Consider the following 7,637-nt stretch of genomic DNA (forward strand, 5'->3'; position numbering starts at 1 on the left):
ATATATGTATATAATAAATATTGTTACGGAATTGTACTTGAATGCAAATATAACGATTTTAACGGCTGATTTAAAAGTAGCCTAATGCTTTCAAATAACAGTGCTGTAATAGCAAACTGTAACATATCTGTGGGCATTATTAACATTGAAATAAAAGCCTACAGTTACAGTTGAGTTCAGTTAAAGAACATTGTAGAAAGTACACCACAGATGGCGTATGTATTATAAACCTCTAGACAGTAAAAGAGAAATCTAGAGTGCAGATGGCAGTGTTATAAATAGTGGCAGAGGTTGCAGTAGTTAGTGAGTTTATCAGAGACGCTATTCGAATAAACATCAACTGAATGCTGTGTTTTTCAAGTGAATTCGTGTACATTATAAAGTGTGTCTGTAGTTCTGAGAATTTATAAACGTCTATAAAATTATAAAAACACTAGCTGACCCGGTGCGCTTCGCCACCCCAAGTAGAAGAAAGAAATAGTACTATCAAGTCTCACTTTGTGAATCTAATTGTAAATGCCTAATTTCATATTTCTGGGTATATTATTATAGAAAATGCAAAATATGTTCCTAATTTTAAATTTTTAGGTTAATTATTATAAAATATTCAAAGAGTACCATTGCAATAAGGAAATAGTACCATTGATTATCACTTTTAAATTCGCATTCACTAAACCATAACCCGTCAAGTTTGAATTTTAGATTTGTATATCATTTCATATATTATCAAATAATTTTGTTTCTATAATACTTAATATTTAATAAATTATCACAAAACCGAAAACGATCGGTTTTTAATTTTTTAAAACCGAAACCGCGTTTTTGAAATTCTTCGATTTTTTGGAAACTCTAGGTCCATTATTATAGGAAATTCAAAAAAGTACCCATGAGAATAAAGAAAAAGTACCACGAAGTATGCCTTTGAATTTTCACTCACTTGGGATCATATACGCCTAATTTCATATTTCTATGTCCATTATTACAAAAAATTCAAAAAGTACCATTAGAATATATAAAAAGTACCAAAAAACCCACACTTGTGGTTTCCCACTCACTCGGTTTATATATAAGCTTTATTTCATGTTTCTAGGTTCATTGGTGAAGAAATTACAAAAAGTACCATTCCAATAAAGAAAAAGTACCAAGAAGTCTCCCCTTAGAATTCTCACTCACTTAGGACCATATATGCTTAATTTCATGTTTCTAAGTTCATTGTTATAGAAAATTCAAAAAAGTACCATTAGAATAAACAAATAGTACCAAAAAGTCTCCCACTAGAATTCTCACTCACTTAGGACCATATATGCTTAACTTCATATTACTATGTCCATTATTACAGAAAATTCAAAAAGTACCATTAGAATATAGAAAAAGTACCAAAAAGCAGTCACTTATAGATTCCCACTCACTCCGGGCCATATAAGCTTAATTTCATGTTTTTAGGTTCATTGGTGAAGAAATTACAAAAAGTACCATTCCAATAAAGAAAATGTACCAAAAAGTCTCCCCCTAGAATTCTCAATCACTTAGGACCATATATGTTTAATTTCATGTTTCTAAGTCCATTGTTATAGAAATTTCAAAAAAGTACCATTAGAAGAACAAAAAAGTACCTATAGTTCAGTTCACACATTTTGGTACCTAAATCTTATCCCCTATTCCTAACACTAACTTCACTAAGATGCATATCAGCTAACTTTATAATGTCTATAAGTGTAATAATTAAAATATTAAAAAAGTACCATTAGGAAAAAAGTACCAATTTCCCTTTTCCTCCTTGAACACCCCTAAAGCTTGAAATTTAAAAATACTCCATTTTGCCAAAATTGTTTATGCTACCGACATGTCTCAAACGATTGAAATCTGTGTTAATGTGCCCAAGAAAAAATATGTTTTAAAAAAAGTACCAAAATGTTTACCCGGATTTGGCCCAATATACACCTACTTACTCGAGATCCAAATAACACCCTGTTAGTTAATTTTTGTATGAATCCAGGAACCAATGTTAAAAAAATTATCAAAATTGGCTTAATAATTTCAAATAAAATGTATTTTCCCGATTTTATCCCCTTTTTGGTACCTTTTCTATCCCCATTGCGGTGGTAAAATTGTTTTCAAATAAATTTCTGTATCGTGGTGGCAGCTCATAATAAAATATTCGTATGGCTATGTCAAATTATAGAAAAAAATATTTTATGAAAAAGTACCAAAAATAAACACAATTTTTATCCCTTAAGGGTTCGAATTTCCAAAAAGTACCAAACTTATATTTTTTATTTTTTGATAAGTAAAGAATACTATTTAAAATTTGTTTCTATGTTTATTGGTTTAAAAGATACATAGGGTGCCAAAAAAGTACCAAAATACAGTTTTTACCCGTTTTCTCCCCTAAAATGTTCGAATTTCGAAAAAGTACGAAACACCTGTCAGCTTATTTTTTAGATGAAGTAACATGCAATTTTAAATTTTTTTGTATCTTTATTAGTTTTGAAGATATAAGGTTACCGAATTTACCCGTTTTTACCCCCTAAACGTTCGAATTTCCAAAAATCCCTTCTTATCGGATCGTTTTGGGGAGGGATTCTAGCTTCAGCCGTTTGGGCTGTGCGATGATGAATCAGTCAGTCAGTAACGTTACTCTTTTATATATATGGGGGATTTCATGTCAAGTGAACCAACTTTTGAAATCGATGTCTTCCGATCGGGATGAAATTTGCACCAAGGTTAGCTCTATTGGATAGTAACTCAGACACAATTTTTCAACAACATCGGTCGAGAACTCTCTGAGTTATAGGGGGTAAAATTTTGACAATTTGGTCAAACAGGGGTTTTTTCTTATCCATGTAACTTATTACCTATTGTTCTTAGCAAAATGTGTTCCAAATAGTATAAATAGCTATTTCTTCGATCTTTCGAAAAAAAATATTTAAAAAAAAAAATAAAAAATTTTTAATATTTTTTTTCCGAAATCAAAAACTTTTTTGACTTTTTTTTAAAATACGCTATTTTTTTTTATTTTTTTTTTTTTCTTAAAATAAAGTTTAGATATTTTCCTTGAACACCTACTTGGTCGCTTAGTGGGATGCGAGTGGGATATCTATCAAAATAAATATTTTGTAACTCAAAACATCAAATTTTTGACTTTTTTTGCAAAATCAAAAACTTTGTTGACTTTTTTTTTTCAAAATGGACCCTTTTTTAATCTTTTTTTTTAGGTCAAACAAAAGCCTAGATATTATCCTTGAAGACCCTTTTGGTCGCTTAGTGGGATGCGAGTGGGATATCTATCAAAATAAATATTTTTTAACTCAAGACTTACAATTTTTGACTTTTTTTTTTGCAAATACGATTTTTTGTCCAAATGGGCCCTTTTTTAAAAATTTTTTTTGTAGTCAAAAGAAAGCTTAGGTCCATTCCTTTAAGATATTTTTAGTCCCTTAGTGGGATGCGAGTAGGATATCTATCAAAATAAATATTTTGTAACGCAAGACATACAATTTTTTAATTTTTTTTTGCAAAATCAAAATTTTTTTCCAATATGGGCCCTTTTTTAATTTTTTTTTTTGCTCAAAAGAAAGCCTAGGTCCATTCCTTTAAGATATTTTTAGTCCCTTAGTGGGATGCGAGTGGGATATCGATTGTGGGAAAATTTCGATTTTGCAAAAAAAAATTAAAAAATTGTATGTCTTGCGTTACAAAATATTTATTTTGATAGATATCCCACTCGCATCCCACTAAGGGACTAAAAATATCTTAAAGGAATGGACCTAGGCTTTCTTTTGAGCAAAAAAAAAAATTAAAAAAGGGCCCATATTGGAAAAAAATTTTGATTTTGCAAAAAAAAATTAAAAAATTGTATGTCTTGCGTTACAAAATATTTATTTTGATAGATATCCCACTCGCATCCCACTAAGGGACTAAAAATATCTTAAAGGAATGGACCTAAGCTTTCTTTTGACTACAAAAAAAATTTTAAAAAAAGGGCCCATTTGGAAAAAAAATCGTATTTGCAAAAAAAAAAGTCAAAAATTGTAAGTCTTGAGTTAAAAAATATTTATTTTGATAGATATCCCACTCGCATCCCACTAAGCGACCAAAAGGGTCTTCAAGGATAATATCTAAGCTTTTGTTTGACCTAAAAAAAAAAATTAAAAAAGGGTCCATTTTGAAAAAAAAAAGTCAACAAAGTTTTTGATTTTGCAAAAAAAGTCAAAAATTTGATGTTTTGAGTTACAAAATATTTATTTTGATAGATATCCCACTCGCATCCCACTAAGCGACCAAGTAGGTGTTCAAGGAAAATATCTAAACTTTATTTTAAGAAAAAAAAAAAAAATAAAAAAAATAGCGTATTTTAAAAAAAAGTCAAAAAAGTTTTTGATTTCGGAAAAAAAATATTAAAAATTTTTTATTTTTTTTTTAAATATTTTTTTTCGAAAGATCGAAGAAATAGCTATCTATACTATTTGGAACACATTTTGCTAAGAACAATAGGTAATAAGTTACATGGATAAGAAAAAACCCCTGTTTGACCAAATTGTCAAAATTTTACCCCCTATAACTCAGAGAGTTCTCGACCGATGTTGTTGAAAAATTGTGTCTGAGTTACTATCCAATAGAGCTAACCTTGGTGCAAATTTCATCCCGATCGGAAGACATCGATTTCAAAAGTTGGTTCACTTGACATGAAATCTCCCATATAGATTGAGTGACTATTTAATTTTGTTGTTGTACATCAGAGGTTCGCAAAAATAAATCCTCTCACCAATACACTTACTCTCGCCAACACATTCAATTCTTTATTTTATTCAGTGCACCTACAAACACACAAATACAAAAACTGAAAAAATAAAGAAAAAGTCATACACCAGTGCTCATGCGTATTCCTAGTTGTCTCGTTGAGTGGACAACGACTACTAAAATGTAAGAGCATAAGAATACGTGTGATTTTATTCTGCACAATTGTGCTATGGGCTGCACAATACTGTTGTACATTTTAAATATATAAAGAGTTGTTACAATTTTCAAACTACTAAACGGCTTTTATTTGCAATCAAAAGTATCCGGTTTATTTAAAGGAAATAAACCAACGTTTTGAAAAGGTTAAAACGTAACAATATATCGAGCCCTAACCGCAAAAATAACGTAAGCGCCATTTTTCAAAATTGACTTTTTAATGAAAATCGATAGAAAACTTTCGTGCGCATCAACACACGAACTAATGAAAATTAAGTGTTTATATATACAGAGATATCGCAATTTCAATTATATCGTAAGCGACACTCCCCTTTTTGCTTTGCCGCAAAAATAACGTAAGCGACATAAAAGAAAAAAGGGGCGGTAAATGAAAGTAAGAGTAGCCGAAGAACTAGAGAGAAAATCAAAAGAAATTGAAATACAAAATGATAGATGTACTAAATGTGATCAAGGAAAAAATTTTGACATAAGAATTTAAGTTTAAGAATTTTTTTGAAGGAACAAAAACAAAGGGAAATGTTTTGTTTTTATGTGCTAGTTTCGACCTTCAAAAAGTTTTGAATATGCCTCATAGTAAAACAAGTAAGAAAGTATGGTTGGTCAAGTCCGACCATATAATACCCTACACTAAGAAAAAGAGATTTGAGATTTATGTCTATATTAAAATTAACTATGTTGAATTTTTTGTGTATACCAACATTTTTAAGAGATTTATGCACGTTAAAGTGATTTTTGGAAGCGGGTCTTATATGGGAGCTATAACTAATTATGGGCCGATCACAATAACATTTGGTAACATGAATTCCGTATATATAAGACTTATTTGGAGCGAAATTTGTGGATATATCCATATAAATTAAACATTTATGCCCGATAAAGTCCAATTTCGGTAGGACATTTCAGCCAGTTTCAATAGGCTCCGTCCTTGGGCCGAAAAAATTATATGTACAAAATTGCGACCTGTACTCTGCGCACAAGCTTTACATGGACAGCCAGACGGACGGACATCGTTTAATCGACTCAGAGTCGATCGGTATACTTTCAGGTGGGTCCTAGACTAATATTTTAGGGTGTTACAAACATCTGCACAAACGCATGATACCCTCCCCACTATGGTGGTGTAGGGTATAAATATTACACTGTTTTATTCAAGAAAATATTAGTATTACAATTTAAGTGTTTATGGATTGTGTTTTTATGGGGTGAAAAAGACGGCAAACGATGTTGTAATGAAATTTGTACTGCAATGTACAAATATCTCCTTATTTTAGACGAACGGAAAACTGTGAACGATTTAAGTTTGTATTGCGATAGCTGTGCCTGGCAAAATCATAATAAAACCATGTTAACCATGATAGCTTATTTCATTATATCATCCAAATTCATTAAATCTATTAAAATTACTTACTACCAGGTCTTACCATAATGCCTGTTGATTCTATTCACAGCACAATATAATCATTTACTCGAAACCGAACTGTATGGGTTCCTAGTGAGTGGCCTACAGTTATTCGAAGTGCAAGAACAAACCCTTACGGTTATGAGCGTATATCGTTAAAGCACTCTGATTTTCTAAACTGGAAAATGTTTTCTGATCTGCTTCTTCCAAAGAAAATAAGATTGCAATTAAATACATCTATTTAGACAATAGCGAGGAAAAGACTATTAACATTGACATAAATACTTCTACGGTCCGTGGACCTCCTCCGCTATACAACACAGAATTAAAAATTTCGTCACATAAATTCAATGATATAAAAACTCTGCAATAAAAATAGTATTCCTCAATGTTTTCATAACGAATATATTGGCCTAAAACATTCCCAAAATATTAAAGACGCCTTAAACGAAACATATGAAGAAGATGTGCCTTAATTTCCTAAGCACCTACTATATTATGTTAAATCTTTACTATGATTTATAACAAATGTTTAATTTAGTGTTTTATTTAGAAAATATATTTTTTCGAAACTTAAGAAAATATTTTTCTTTGTAAAGCATTTATCGTATGCGCCACAATTTAGTCTCAGCTGCCTGTAATAGAGACGGTAAAAATAGCGTAAGCTCCAAAACAAATTTGTTGCTCACAAAATTAACTTAAAAATGCACTTATCGCATGTATGATACCATTAATAGACTACATTCAAATTTTTAAAGAAATCCTTCGCACAACTTCAAAAAAAACGAAAAAACTCTCTCCTATAAAATTTGATTTTTGGCGCTTACGTTATTTTCGCGGTTAGGGCTCGATATATAATTCTTCTGTGCGTGTGTTAGTAACTCCTCCTTAACGGTTGGGCCGATTTCGATGAGTGGGTCCCTGGATGGTTTAGATTCACAATTGACCTATATAGGCACAATGGGCATGGCACCGTCCATACAAAGTAAAAATTTATTATTGCATATCTGGAGTACTATTATAGCGGGAGTCTTCAAACTTTGTGTGTGCTATGGCAGAACAACGTTTGCCGGGACAGCTAGTTTTGAATAAAACTTTTACATTTTTTACATTGGACTCAAATGTCCTTTTTTCAATGCTAATGCGTTTTTGCAATTGCCTTTTTTCCATAATTAAATTTGTTTAAAAAATTTTTATTTTATCTTTATTTTTTTCTTAATTTTTTTAAGTGTGTTTTCTTTCAGGTTTTAATTGTGTTTTC

Source organism: Calliphora vicina, chromosome 2, assembly GCF_958450345.1.
Source record: "Calliphora vicina chromosome 2, idCalVici1.1, whole genome shotgun sequence".
In the NCBI taxonomy this organism is placed as follows: Eukaryota; Metazoa; Arthropoda; class Insecta; order Diptera; family Calliphoridae; genus Calliphora; species Calliphora vicina.